The 14762-nt window shown below is 41.7% G+C and overlaps 1 protein-coding gene across 4 annotated transcripts in view; it reads right to left on the minus strand.

Annotated features, from left to right (window-relative positions):
* LOC143212132 (uncharacterized) overlaps positions 1-14449 on the minus strand; it is a 272339-nt gene extending 257890 nt beyond the window's left edge. For all 4 annotated transcript variants that reach the window (XM_076430549.1, XM_076430548.1, XM_076430550.1 and 1 more), the window contains exon 1: positions 13968-14449. The gene's annotated coding sequence lies outside the window, so the exon portion shown is untranslated. The remainder of the gene's footprint in view (positions 1-13967) is intronic.
* Positions 14450-14762: the final 313 nt, after the last annotated feature.

Consider the following 14762-nt stretch of genomic DNA (forward strand, 5'->3'; position numbering starts at 1 on the left):
AATTCACCGTAGTGAGTGTCCATAGTTTAAATATCTCGAAATCGAAGGCCGAGCGGCGGAATTTTGATTTCGACAATATAAGAGTAGCTGGATTTTTGAGAATAATATGTAATGAAGAGTGCAGTAATATTTTTAATATTAAACCTAACCGAGAATTAACTCAAACTTAAAGAATATTTTTGCAAAAATCTAAAAAACTAAAAGGGGCCTACTATATGTATAAGGAAAAGTTGTCAGAGAATTTCATTTCGCATTTGATATTTTTGTTGGTCCCACGGTGGTTTTTAAAATGCGACTTTTTTATTAATGTATCAGGTTAACATTGTTACTATTAGAGACTACTTCGGAGATTCGATTTCTGCTGGAAACTCTGTTCCACACCGTCCGACAAAGGCTCGCGCCTTCCACGCGACGCGACGCGACGGACGCCTCATTACCACGGGTTAATTTCCAGCGAATTAAGTCGTCGAAAGGGGAATCCACACGGCCCCCGGGGATCTCTCGCCTTTCCATTATTCCGAAAACTTTGCTCCGAGCGTACAACCCCTCGACGAGTCCTCCTCCTTCTCCCCGCGACGGGGTGGCAACCGTCTAAATGTCTCGTTACAGAGAAATCCTGGCGTGTTTCTACGTTCCCGAGACTCGAGAGCTTTCGGTCGACTCGTGTCCCCGTGTTTCGAGGGCTTCGTTACCAGAGAAAATATACTATCGCCCCCAAAAATCATTATCTACCCTTCTGTGCTCCCCCTGGATGCATACTTCGAGATTGATCCTGGTTGCGAGGTGTCATGCGTAAGGATCCTCCAGACAGAAACCTTTGAAGAAGATCATTGTGCGTGTTGGAACACCTAACCGTATGCTGTTTGCTTTGCTGTAGCTGTTTAAAATATTCTCAGTGGGCGTGGCTTCTCGTGACGACGTTCTACGGGACAGTCTAATCGTAAACATGATTTAGAACAACTTAAAAGGAACGAAACAATTTTACAATCCTCGCAAAATCTTGATAAAAGATGATTTAGCTCAACTCTTTCTTTAAATTTGCCTGAGTGGGCGTGGCCTCGTTGCTCTTAAGTTTGTCAGTCGAACAGTATCTTATAGGACAATCTGATTTAGTACGACCTAAAATCAAGGAAACATTTCTGTGATCCTGACGAAGTGTTAGTGAATGATTTACCTAGTTTTCTTTCTTTAAATTGCCCCGGGTGGGCGGGCCCCTATTGCTCTTAAGTTTGTCATAGCCTGAACAGTATCTTATAGGACAATCTGATTTAGAACGACTAAAAGAAAGGAAACATTTTTGCGATCTTAACGAAGTGTCAGTAAATGATATACCTAGTTTTCTTTCTTCACATTGCCCCGGGTGGGCGTGGCTTCTTTGCCCTCGAGTTCGACAGAGCCAGAATAACGTCCGATACGTATTATAAAAATAAAATATAACAAACAGATCCCACTTCTACGAACCCCAAAATTTTTTCCAACCCCGAACTGTCTCTTACACCCCGAGTAGCACGTCTGAAGTGCACACCGGAGCAAATAAGAGGCAATAAGACAGAACGGGAGGAAAAAGTGCAGGAAAAAGTGCAGCGAATTCGCTAAACAGACTACAGCAGCGGCGGAACAGAGAGCCCGGGTAGCGTGTCGCGTAGCACACCGGCTCACAATGCGTCAAATTGCATCTGCCTTTGTACAGTCGTCACGCGCGTTGCGCCTCGCTTCGATTGTTCGATATAGGAAGCAAACTGCGTTACCGTCACCTGCCGCCAGCTCTTCCGGCCAATTTTCTAACGTTTTTTACGCATCGCGTGATTAACAGGGCCCGGGCGAGAGCCGGCCCGACAGCCGGTTCCGCAGACACAGGAAATACCCCCGCCGCGCACGCTCCACACAATTCGAATATACATTTCAGCCTCAAAATAAATTCGAGAAATAAATGTTTGAACTGCTTCGACGGCTGTTGTATCATCGTCCGATGAAACTGTTTCGCTGTTTTACTTTTTTCTCCACACACACACACACACACACACACACACACACACACACCTCCGTCCCCATCCCCCGAGCGTTTATTTGCTTATACCGAGAAAATTGCGGCCAACGCTTTCAGCGTCGCTCGACCGAGAAACTTCGTTCGTTTGCGAGAAAATTCCTTAACAATCGCGCCGTTCCGCTTTATCGTTCACTGGAGCACGCGTTCGAAGTGTGTAGGAAAATATCCCAACTAGTTTACTAATTCACAAATTGATTTGTTAACGACCCAACAAGGAATCGGCAACAACGTCGACATTTTTAACGTTCATTCTTCCACGGTTATTCTCGGGTGAACTGTTCTTCCTCGCCTAACAGGATCGAAAGGATCCGTATCTCGGAGCAACACGCCAGGGCGTGCGACACGCCGCCGCGAGGCGTTCATGCGAGAATGTCCCGATTTGTAGACAGGGTCCAGGGAACTGCGCGGAGTAAACCGGGGAACGTTCGCGACAATATTTCATCGGTGTCCGGTGACAAAAAACCCGCCGGTGTAAATATCTATTGTCGTCCAGCGAGCAGAGGCACTTCTCGGCCGTTTCTTTCGCATGTAAATGGACCGGGGACGCATATAAATTGCGTTGTTAAACACGCGCGGCTTGCGATTACGCTGCTACACTTTCCTCGCCCGGCTCGAGCTAAGAATTCCTAGCGGCCCTTTGTTGGTCTCGTTATTGCCTCGTTCCCGGGGATATTTTCACGTCGATGAACGAAAAGTCGGCGAACCACGCTCTTTCCACCATCTCGTCCTTTTTCTTTTTCGTCCGGTGCTTTCTGATGCTCTATGTTGCCCTCTACAATTTTCTGTTGCTCTATGTTGCTCTATTTTGCTTTATTTTTGCTCTATTTTGCTTTATTTTTGCTCTATGTTGCTCTATCTTGCTACACTCCGCGACAAGACGATAAGACACATCTAGATTTCTATTAGTGCAAAAGTGGTGTCTTTCCGACTTTAATGATTGTTTAAACATGGTTAAACATTCATAATGTATTAATATTGGATATCACTGTATTCGGGAAAGTCTACAGAATCTTTTGCTGCAAAGAACAATTCGATATCTTTTATAATAACATCACAATATTCGTTTAAAGTTGATAAATACGTTTTTTTTTATGTCATGTTTCTCAAAAACTGTGCGTCTAGGAGAAAAATTAAAGGCAGATTCGGAATCAGCGCAGAACACTCTATAAGAACCACTCAACAATAATTGTGGAACGGTGTTGGACAGTGTAATTAAATCACTATTCTTCTTCACCATGTCTTATCGTTTTGACGCACCGGTTTTTCATGTAAACTGATATATATATAACAGAGGATACTCTATACAAATCTATATACAAAATCTTTGAACACATCATTGGTATTGAGAAACATTAGAAATCTAGAGATGGCTGATCGTTTTGTCGCTCTATTTTAGCTCTATCTTGCTCTATCTTGCTCTATCGTGGTCTCTATTATTCTCCGTTGCTCCATCTACCTTTCGCTGTTTCCCTCCGTATCTACCCTTTTCTCAACTATTCTGTTTCTCTCTGTATCTCTTTCTCTGTTGCTCTCAGTTTCGGTCTGTTTCCGTCTGTACCTCTCTCTCTCTCTCTCTCTCTCTCTCTCCTCCCTCCCTTTCCCGATGTATCACCGCGGTACGTGCGCAGTAAGTATAAGTTAGCGTATCGTTGTTCGTTCCGAAACGCCCGACCACCCCCGTAAACTTTATTCCCGGGCAAACAATCTTTTCACAGTTTCCAAAGTACCGGCAAATAACTACGTCGGCCGCAAAGGGAATCCGAGTTATTGCAATTCGAAAGCGAGTCTCGCCGGTTTGAAAAACAGTTCGCGAAACCTCTCGATTTCTATCTCTCTTCGAGGGGATGCTCTTTGATCGGGAACCAGCAGTACTCCTGCTCGTTTTTCCTCGGACGGAATCCGTTTCTCCTTTTTTAATTATTCTTGTTCCGACGGAGAATCGTTAGCGTTCGAGATTATACGCTTTTGCGGTGACGTAATTTTATACGTCGAGGTTCTTTGTGCCGGATCTTGCGTCGCATTTTTCATATTTTTTCGATTTTAAAAGTACGTCCACGGTTTGATAATAATGTTTCCTTGTATCTTATACATCTGTGCGTAAAAATTCGTTCTTGTATTCACTTGTGGAGTAAGTTTATTGTTAATGTACTAGAGAGGGAATAATACTGTTGTCTCGGAATTCTTTTCAGGTCGACAACCCCTCGTTTATTTACCCTAGCTCAGCCTAGGGTCGTTCTTTTCTCTCTTTTCCTTCCTCTTTTTGGAAGTTCCGAGACGCCGAAACTTCGCAGACTGGAGGATACCGGTTCGAAAGGGACGCAAACAGTCCCGGACAGCTTATCCGATTCTCGATTATCGGCGCTCATGAGAGGGGTGGGCTGCATCCCTGCAATGGAACGCATTCTTCTCGGATGACCTTTTCATTTTAGTCGAGCGAGAGGCTTCGCCTGTTACCAACTTCGACCAGAACTTCTTTTGAACCGTTTCGAACGAGGCTGCACCGTTTCGATTCGAGGGACAGTTCGGTCCACAGTCGAGGATTGAGTCGTTTCGAAACAAGAATGCACCGTGCAGCAAGTGCACGGAATGGGGAAGATCGCATCGATATTGAACAGCTTTTATTTCAAACGAAGAACGGCGGAATTTAACACGTTGATTTGAAAATTGGGGTACTTCATTTTAGTTTGATTGAGCGGTGTTAATATTCCGCGTAGAAATGCTTAATGCTTCGACCCCGTCGATTAATGGACAATTCAGAGCTAAATATTGGGTCGTTCATTAATTACTCAAGTTAATTTTCGAAGGAAATTGTTGGAATTTGTTGGAAATTATCAATTTAAGCACCCACTCACATACATTCATGATTATACTAGAAATTTTAGTGCAAACTTCAAATTTTCTGAAACAATTGCTACGAGTAGATATTAAAGAGCAATTTTTCTCCTAATAATTGCAGAAACTCTCTGCCACTATTTTATTTGCTGAGCTATCACTTGCATCATAGATTCAGAATATAAAAAATAAATTGAATACTGAATGCGCGCGCTCAAAGCTAGCGTCGAATATAATCTCGCGTATTTTAAATATTGCAAATTTAAAATTACTGCAGCTTTCTACTGTATCATTTTTAAGCTATCACTTTGATAACGCATGCAAATCGTGCGCAAAAAAATTCGGAATAATCTCTTACATTTTAGCTATGCAGAATTTCTCGTATCTGTTCGATTTCAACCGTGAAAAATCGTTCGGATTGAAAATACGTCAATCTTTAGAAGAAATTGAACACAGAACTTAGTATTTTAAATCGAAGATCGCTATGACAAAACGTGATTGCTTAGGACGATATTAATCTTGCCAGAGCTTAGTATATAATAGAATAAATTTCAGCTGGATCCGCAGAATCGCAGAGGGTTAAAAGATTATCCGTTGCGATAAATATTGGTTTCGAAGTGGGCAGGCACGATGAAAAAACCGTTTCGATTTTGCGGAATTTTTGCGGCTACCGGTGCACGACGGGCGAACGTGTTGACTGCATCGCCGGTGATCGTTACTGTAAACGGACACGGCCTTTATTATTCCAAAATAGTTTCCCCGCCGCGAATCGTATCGAAAGTATTCCACGCGCACGAAGTATTATAAATCAACAAGAAATTCGATCGGCAAATATATTCCGCTCGGCTCGATGCGTTTTTATCGACATTCTCGTCGCGACATTAAAATTGAATCGCTCAATTTCCAAACGAGCTATTTTCTTTTAATTCCGAGGCTCAAGGCGACTCAATGTCAAGCCAATGTCAACAACAAGATGATTCCATTAAAAAAAAACAGTTGGACGAGTATAAATAACCTTCTCTCGAAAAATTACTGAGTGCAACAACAAATTAGCCCGATACGAAAAAATTGCAGATTCACGGAAAAATATTTACCGACAAATAGACCGTGATTAACAGCTCGTCGAATAATTTCAGATCACCACAGCCCGCCATATCAAGCAGCTTAATTAACAGTTAAATAATAGACGAATCCGTACGCTCGCGCGTTATCGAATCAATTAATTTGTAATGATTGCTAGAGCCAGAGCAATTTTCCGCCGCGAGAAAATAGATCGAATTACCTTAGATTATTGTTTCGCCGATTAACTTCGCATAATCATTTTCGTTCGAATAAAACACAATCTGGCCGGGTACAAAACGCAGTTACATATTGCGCGTTGCACGCACGTTATATTTGCATATTGAACCGCCGCGGTGTTATCACTTTTATGATCATCTGGTGGCAACGTTTTGTCGAACAATTGTCAACGATGACAACGGACACAGTCTCGATTATTGTTTATTAAACACTAGTGTTGCGAGAACGCGCGAACAGCTACGAGTCAATTGCGACGCGCTCGACGAAAACGCGTTTTGTCCCTCGATTGTGAACGCGCGTGGAACGACCGGTAATAAAGCGAACCTATCGGGAGCCGATGATATACACCGTTTCCGCGGTTTTTAAAAATTATATCGCGTAATTGCCCGGCGACGCCGTTCCGCTACGGTTCGGACCGCTTCCGTCCCCGGAACAGGAAGAACCAAGCAATTAACGCGAGGACACCGATCGGCTTCTGCAGTTTTTCACCGGTTCCCATATCATCAATCACAAACGAATTTTATTGTCGTCATCGGACTGCAGATCTTGAATTTTTTAGATGTGGAGAAACATGAATTTTATTCTTCGATTGCCATTTTATATTCTTGAGCATCACTTCTACTATTAAACAAAAATCAATCAAAATGAAAATCAAGGTACTTTCGTTAAAAAAATGACATTTAAAAAAAATTCAATACAGCTACATGTTTGCAATAATTGTATGTATATACAATTGACAAAATCTCTTTTACCACATTCAATATATTAAATTTAATTCTTAATATTATCTTTTTCCTCGTTAAAATTTGTTTAGATGTGGAAAAGCATGAATTTCATTCTTCGATTGCCATTTCATATTCTTGAGCATCACTTCTACTATTGAAACAAAAAATCAACCAATATAAAAATCAAGGAATAGTTAAAAAATTACATTAAAAAAAATTCAATACAGAGATACATGTCTGCAAGAATTTTATGTATATTCAATTGTCAGAATCCCTTACCATACTGAATATATGAAATTCAATTTTTAATATTACTTTTTTCCTCGTAAGATTGTATCTAGAAGGATTATACTTATCTCTCGAACATCAAAGGGCTGAAGATAATACAATTGTCATTTGATTGTCATGTACAATGTGCATTTTGTCGTGCATTAAATGCACTGCATAATTCTTAAAAAAATTAAAGCTAGCGGTTGGATATTTGTCGTTTCTGGTGGACTGCAAAAAGGATTGCGCAGACAACACTCGAGATTGAAGACCGATGAATAATTCCTGCGGAGCGATTAATTTAAACGGGCGACCATTGCCGGTGCAATGAAACTCGTTTCTGCGAGAGAGCCGCGAATTAGCGGCGCGGCCATTATGTAATTTACAGTATTTTTGCTCCCCGTCGTGTTGCCATTTCATACGAAATTCAGTGACGTCATTAATCCCGACGTAACGCGGACTCTTTCTGCCGGTGGAAAACGGCCTGAAAACAATTTCCGACGAAAACAACGGACAGCTTCGAAAATTGTTCATCTATTCGGCAACTCGGCGAATGACCGTTTCGAAAAAAAAAAAATGTAAATTTGTCCGCTTAATTTTTTACAACACTGTCCCGTGAAATTACAATTTTGCGAGCTTACTTCCTTTTTTTTTTTACTACACTGTCCGTCTGCAAAATATACATTTTTTTTCGGCGAACGCTTACATGGCTGTCCAGTGAAAATATACATTTTTCTCGCACATTCTTTTTCGCAACACTCCGCGGGAGTCCTTTGTGCAATTTACAACTAGAACACGTTTGACATATATTTTAATAGTAAACGTACCGAGCACTAGAAGAGGGAATAATGTGTTCTTTTATTTTGCATATATCGGTCGATGGAGGTTGGACACTTTTTCATTAAATGTGGTACGTTGATGTAGGTATAAAAACATGTAGATTCATGTAGATTCATGTAGATAGATATACATAGAATCATTGTAGATTCATATAGATTCATATACAGTGGGTGTAAAAAGTATTCGTACGCCCTAAAACAGAATAACATTTTTATAATTGTACCAAACGACCTGATTTGGTGTAATCAATTAGAAGCGAAATTATTACGAAATGATATGCAAAAAAATTTTCCGAAAATTATGATTTACACGGTTACATAAAAAAATAAAAAAGGCATTTTTAAAAATTTTTTTATTTGAGCCCTTAATGAAAATTTAAAATATTTGTATTGTAGATCTATGTTAGTTATACACATACTGCAAATTTTATCGAATTGGATGACGCAGGAAAAAACGACACGCATCGAGAGATGTATGATTCTGCGGATTTTAAGCAGAAACGTAATCGGGAACTTTTTTCCGTGTAATGTTTTGTTTATTTTCTCGTTTCTTTGTTATAATAAATGCAAACTTATGGTATATTGTTGTTTTTCATTCGTCGATAAGCCCCTTTTCATTTCCCATCAGTTTTAACTTCATAAAGTAATATTTTATACTTCTAAATTGTGAATGTTCTAAAATCTGTATCAATGTCTCCGATCGGAAACATTCCGCAAAGGGTTGTATTCAGACAGATTCATATAGAATATAGATTCATAAATGTATTGACATGGATGCTTCATTAAAAAGACTATGCACAGTTGTAAATGACTTTTATCAACTTTCTTTTATCGAGGAGAACACTATCGACGAAATAAATTTCTTTAGCAACATTGTCCTTGTTCCACACTTTCCACAGTCTGTCGCATATTTGCCCATGGTTGACAGAGTTGAAAACTCAACTTTCCTTCGAGGGAGAGCTGGAGATTGTTCGAAAATAAGCTTAGCTGCCGGAACAGCTAAAAAGTTTGAAAAATAAGGAAACTGTAGAACGAAGAAGACAGAGAAGATAAATACACGCCGAGAGTCCCATTCCGCGCGCACAGTTTTCGCATGGGGAAAATGGTTCGTATGCTTCTCTCTCTCTCTCTCCCTCTCTTTCTCTCACTCTCGAATCGCGACACAGCGGGTTTCGGAAAATCGGCGCGATAATGTTGCGTGTCGAAGTAGCTCGTTCCCGATTTAATTCCACGGAAAGTTGCGCTCAGCGTAAACACCGTTGCACGTTTATCGGCTCATATATTTTTACGATGCGTTTTAGTTGCGTTAAAGCGGTTCACCGATTATCCGCGACGCTGAAAAATAATTTTAAAAAAACAGCTGGAGAGAGAAAAGCAAGTGGGAAGAGGAACGAAAAAAGGAATGCGGGGGTGTCTGCTTTGTAGCAGCGACGATACTCGTTTGCTGGATTATCCGGTCGGTCAGGTTTCATAGAATATACTGACAATGAGTGTACTACCTGTAGAGGAGATCGAATTGTTTTTTAAAGACGGCTTATTGATGTGTAAAATCAATTATGGGCTGGATTCAAGTTAATTTTCAAATATTTGCAGAGGGAATTCATGAACTTTTGAGAGCTCAAATTAAAGCTGAAAGAACGCACTTCATGATAGGTCTATCGTAGCTCTGAAGAAAATAGGAGTTCATGTCTGAGAATTCATAAATCGCGACCATAAGTTCAGAGAAAAATGATCGAAGTTTAATGGGTCACTTCGAGTGAATTTTAAAATATATTCCCGTAGGAATTTTCGAACTTCCAAGGGCTCGAATCAAAGTCCAAAATACACACATTGCGACAGGTCCATTTTCTTCTGGAAGAAAATTCGAAATCGATAAATCCCGAAGAATGATTGAATTTTAAAGGTTTACTTCTAGAATACATTCCCGCGTATGAATTTTCGAGCCTTCGACAGCTCGAATGAAAGATGGAAGATCGTTCTTCGCGCAAGATCGATTGCCTTCGAAAAATAATTGCGATCTCATGTCGCGCATCTAAAAACCTCGATCGATTACCTGTCGTAGCAAGAATCCCCATTAAACGGGGCCCACGAAAACTCTGAACTTCCCGAGGGAGGAAAAACTGAGCCCAGACAATTTTCGCACATTCTAAACAGTCCACCTAAAGTAGCCCGACACATGGCACAGTCTCAACCACTTCAGAATCCCGGGCAGTGCTCTCGCTAAACCCCGAAGCGCAAGAAACGCTCGAAAATGTTCGCACAATGCCGGCGGGGTGCAAAACCGAGGGCGCATTCCGGATTCAAGAACAGCCTTGGAAAAAAGAGGCGAGGCTCAAGATCCCGGGCGCTAAATCAAGAAAGTTTCAGCGCACCGACCGTGGAACTTTCGAAAAACACACACACACACAACGTCGCTTTAAACACAGCGGCCGCGACGGCGGCGAAGAAGGAAAATCCCCGTTCCGCGACACAACTCACGTTCCCCCGCGAAAGTGGGTCGTTTCGAGGCGTGGACAAGATTGAAAAAGAGAGGAAACAAGGTTCGATCCGCTGGCTAACCGTAATCTAAGACCCGGATTCGCAGTCCGATCGTCGCGGTACCACTGCACTTCGTCTAATTGCCCCGCGAGCGACCCATTAATTTCGAACAAACCGGCGCGATGATTTTCGAACGGATCTCCAGTCCCTCAAGCGAGCCACTTACGGTCCCGAGCGATGCTCGACGCCGCGACGGAATCTTCTCACGAATTTTCAGAGGCGAGCAAATTTAAATTGCAAAGAAACGCGCAAGCTTGAGTGCTTCAATCTGGGAGCCACAATTTCAATTTGGAAAGCCTGTTTATTTGGCGGACGTGTTAAGCCGGTTTCTATAGTGGAAACTTGGAGTGAGGATTTTTTGGTACTTTGGGATTATCCCGTCGACCATTTTCGCCAAACACGAAATTATTATTATATTTATTTATTTTGGAACTTGCTTTTTATATTATGATGGCGCGAGAGCTCGACGTTTGTATAGAGCATGCTGTTCGAGGACATTGAGCTCACGTTACTTTATAAAAATAGCAATACCCGAAGAAATAAATTTGGGTAAATTAAAAATTTTAGAAGCTGACAGAAAAAAACATCCCCTAGCTTAATCACCATTCATCATCCAATTCACTAAAACTATCGCACAGAATAGAGGCGGAACACAGCACAGATTAAAAATATCACGTATAAAACATCCCCAAAACAAGCTGAACCACAATTCACCCTCAATCCACTTCAATAATCATTCAAAATAAAGGCACCATCGCCGAAGGTTATGCTAATTCCATGAAAATCCAGCAGGTACCAAAACATCCCTTAAAAAGGCTCAATCTGGGAGCCAGAATTTCAATTTGGAAAGCCCGTTCGAGAAAATTGAGTTCACATTACTTTATAAAAGTAAAATAAAAACGTGGTAAAATACTCGCAGAAATTGTGCGCAAATTAGAAATTGTATAACCCCGTCATTTTGACTAGATTATTGTTAACACTGTTTCTACCACGATTTTATATGCATCCGTGTTCCGACGTGCTTTTTATGCAACGCCCCCTTTCCCAGTCTAACATCGTTCGACTTGTTCATAAATAATGAAACGCCGGAGTTTATTGCACCCTAACCTTTATCATACTACACTGTATACACCGGTGGAAAGTGTGTCAAAGCAACACAGAAGCAGCTCAATTGACACAAAGAAAATCGACAAAGGGTTGCCACATTTCAACCCTTGATCCGATAAATTTGATCCTAATTGGACGAAATCGAGACACAGGGAGAAACAAACTATTCCAACATGAACCAGGGAAACGTGGATTTACATTTCAACCCACAGTGACAAACTTTCATTAGAGTTCAAAGATATAAAAAAAATAAGATTGATACAATTATGTTAGTGTCTCGGAGACAAAAATTAAGTTAGTGTCTTCCGGACAAGATTTTCTCGAAGCGGAATAAATTCTGAGCGCCTCCCAGGTCCTAAATCGTCGATCCGCAAAGTCGTTGCGCAGCAGAGCAGGTAACAAAAGCAAGATTAGAGTACTTAGTGTCGACACTAAACTGCAGCAGGTAGTTTAACCTGCCCTAAGATTGCGTAGCCGATACCCAAAGTACAATGAACCCCCACGCGATTCTAGACATCAAACAAAGCAACCCCCGCTAATTAAATTGAACCATCAAAAACTGGGAACTGATCACTATACAGTGGATCTTCATGCAAAATAGAAATGCTCTGCATTGATTATGGAAATCAGGAGTAAAATAAAAATTCATTTCATCCCTTAATGACTTTGTTATATTAAAAACAACAATACAGTGTTCTGAAATTTCTTCGTAAATGTATAGAAATCAAACATCCACCCAAAAAAATTAATTTAACACCCAAACCATGCTGTGTACAAATCCAATCAACGATCATGGTACAATTCACTGTTGTTATAATAACCGACTAAAAATCCTCCAACAGCGAAAACATCCTGTAAACAAATTCAATCAACACTGATTGTTAAATCGATCACAATTATTTGCGAAAATAAAGAACACATCGTTCATCATTCAATTCGAAACACACCACCCTCAATCGTTACCCCAACTACACAGAAAACCACCAACTGCTGAAACTACCCCTAAACTATTTTAATTGACACTCGCTGTTAAATCGATCGTTGTTATTACACGACCGAACGGAGAAACAGAGCACTAATTAAAAATATCACTCCCAAACGCTACCCCAATCCCATAAAAATTGGTCGACGGAAAAAAACATGCCCTAAATAAGCTTAATCACCACTCGTCGTTCAATTCACTGAAATCATCGCACAGAATAGAGGAGAAAGACTGGTTAAAAATATCACTTCCATTCGCTACCTCGATCCCGCAAAAATCGTTTGACAGCTAAAACATTCTCAAAACAAACTGAACCACTGCTCACCCCCGATCCACTGCAATAATCATCAAAAATAAAGGAACCATCCGATGGTTATACTAATTTCATAAAAATCTAGCAGGTACCAAAACATCCCTCAACCATTGTGTAGTCACCCAAACCTTTCTGTATTTAACATGTTTGCACGAATTCTCATTATAAGACTATAAATTAACCCCTTGCATTCGGTTGTCCCCTCCGAGGCACCACTAAAAATTACTGTACCATTATTCAAAGTATTGTTTACATTATTAAATATATCGGTATCAAATCAATTACTAAACATTTAGGTATTGTATGAGGTATTACACCAATTTCATATCCATAAAATTTCAAAAATCACAGAAAATGGAAATATTCTAGATCGGAAGAAACGTTTAATTTTGCAGTTGAAATAGTCCCGAGTGCGAAGGGTTAATACATCACCAAGTAAAGAATGGACATTCAGAGAAATTTTGTAATATTTTTTACAGGAACATTAACAAACTATTGAAAGAAATACAGCAAATGCGTACCCCGTCGACTACACACGGGTTAAAAAAGTTGAATTTCTCAAGAGATCGATCCTCCGCAGATAATTCCCGAAGTACACGATCAACAGCAACAATCCCCAAACTATTAAACCCCTTCCCCAGCATTGTCCAGGGTGCAACGTTCTCTCAGGATCCTTCAAACATCCGAAAAATTAATTAAGAAGACCTAATTCTCCGCGTAGCCACCGACGCCGCTGCCTCGGGCTACCCTGGACAAGGTCTCAGGCTGCCGGTCCTCCGGCCACTTAACCCAGCAATTAAAATACGCCACTAATTACAGTGCTATCCCATCAACTTCACTGTCCCCACCACCACTTCGGGGTTCCTCGTGCCACACGAGAAACCCGCACACAAAACCGAAACCGTTAACCGAGTACGATATCGTGATCATCGTGCGAAACAGGTTCACCGAAAGAAATCACCAGTCGAACAAGAGAAATCCTGAAGATCCATGGATCCTGGTAGCTCGATCCACTTACCCGGGGTATTGGCAACGAATCGGCACGAACCTAACGGCGATCGGTATCCGTTAAAGTCCTCAGGGTTGAGCACAGGCGTCGAGTATCCTCAGGATATCATCGCGATCGACACGATCACCACAGAGACCGGCACTGGTAACGTCACTAGATCCGCGATTTTCAATGCACTCGCGAAACGATCACGCATCGGGGGCCCGCCGATCCCCTAAACGATAGGGGATGGCTCGAGCACGGTGGCCGATCCCCTAAGCGATACGGTGAACGATTTAGAAATATTAAGATTCAGGGAAAAAATAGAAAGAAACGAAATGACGATGGTGGATTTGTTGATAGATCGGCGCGAAACGGAGAAATCGGTTTGAAAAAAGTCCGGGGCGAGACCGACACGGGGAATCCCGAGCTCAACGTCCGCGTAGCGACTGGCGCCCGACACCTCCACCCTTCCGACAACACCCCGACCACCAGCCCACGACAGACAGAGAACGACTGACCACCCCCACCAGAGCGATTGAGAAAGCTGCCACACCGCGGCGCTACCAACGGGAGGAAGAGGGTGGGGATTGGCTGGCTGGCTGGCTTGCTTGGCTGGCAGCAGGAGAGAGAGAGCCACCCACCTAGATCACTAGGCCGATCGCGGGATCCTGCCAGGGGAAAGAGAGGGAAAGAAGTAACCACACAGACGAGACACCCTCCCCCAAGAAACAACCCCCGCGAGTTGATGTTTGTTTCTTATGGGAGAGACGGTTTTCAGAGGGGATTCAGGATCGACGAGGGTTCCGTTTGGTGATCGATGCC

Source organism: Lasioglossum baleicum, chromosome 9 (assembly GCF_051020765.1).
Source record: "Lasioglossum baleicum chromosome 9, iyLasBale1, whole genome shotgun sequence".
NCBI lineage: Eukaryota > Metazoa > Arthropoda > Insecta > Hymenoptera > Halictidae > Lasioglossum > Lasioglossum baleicum.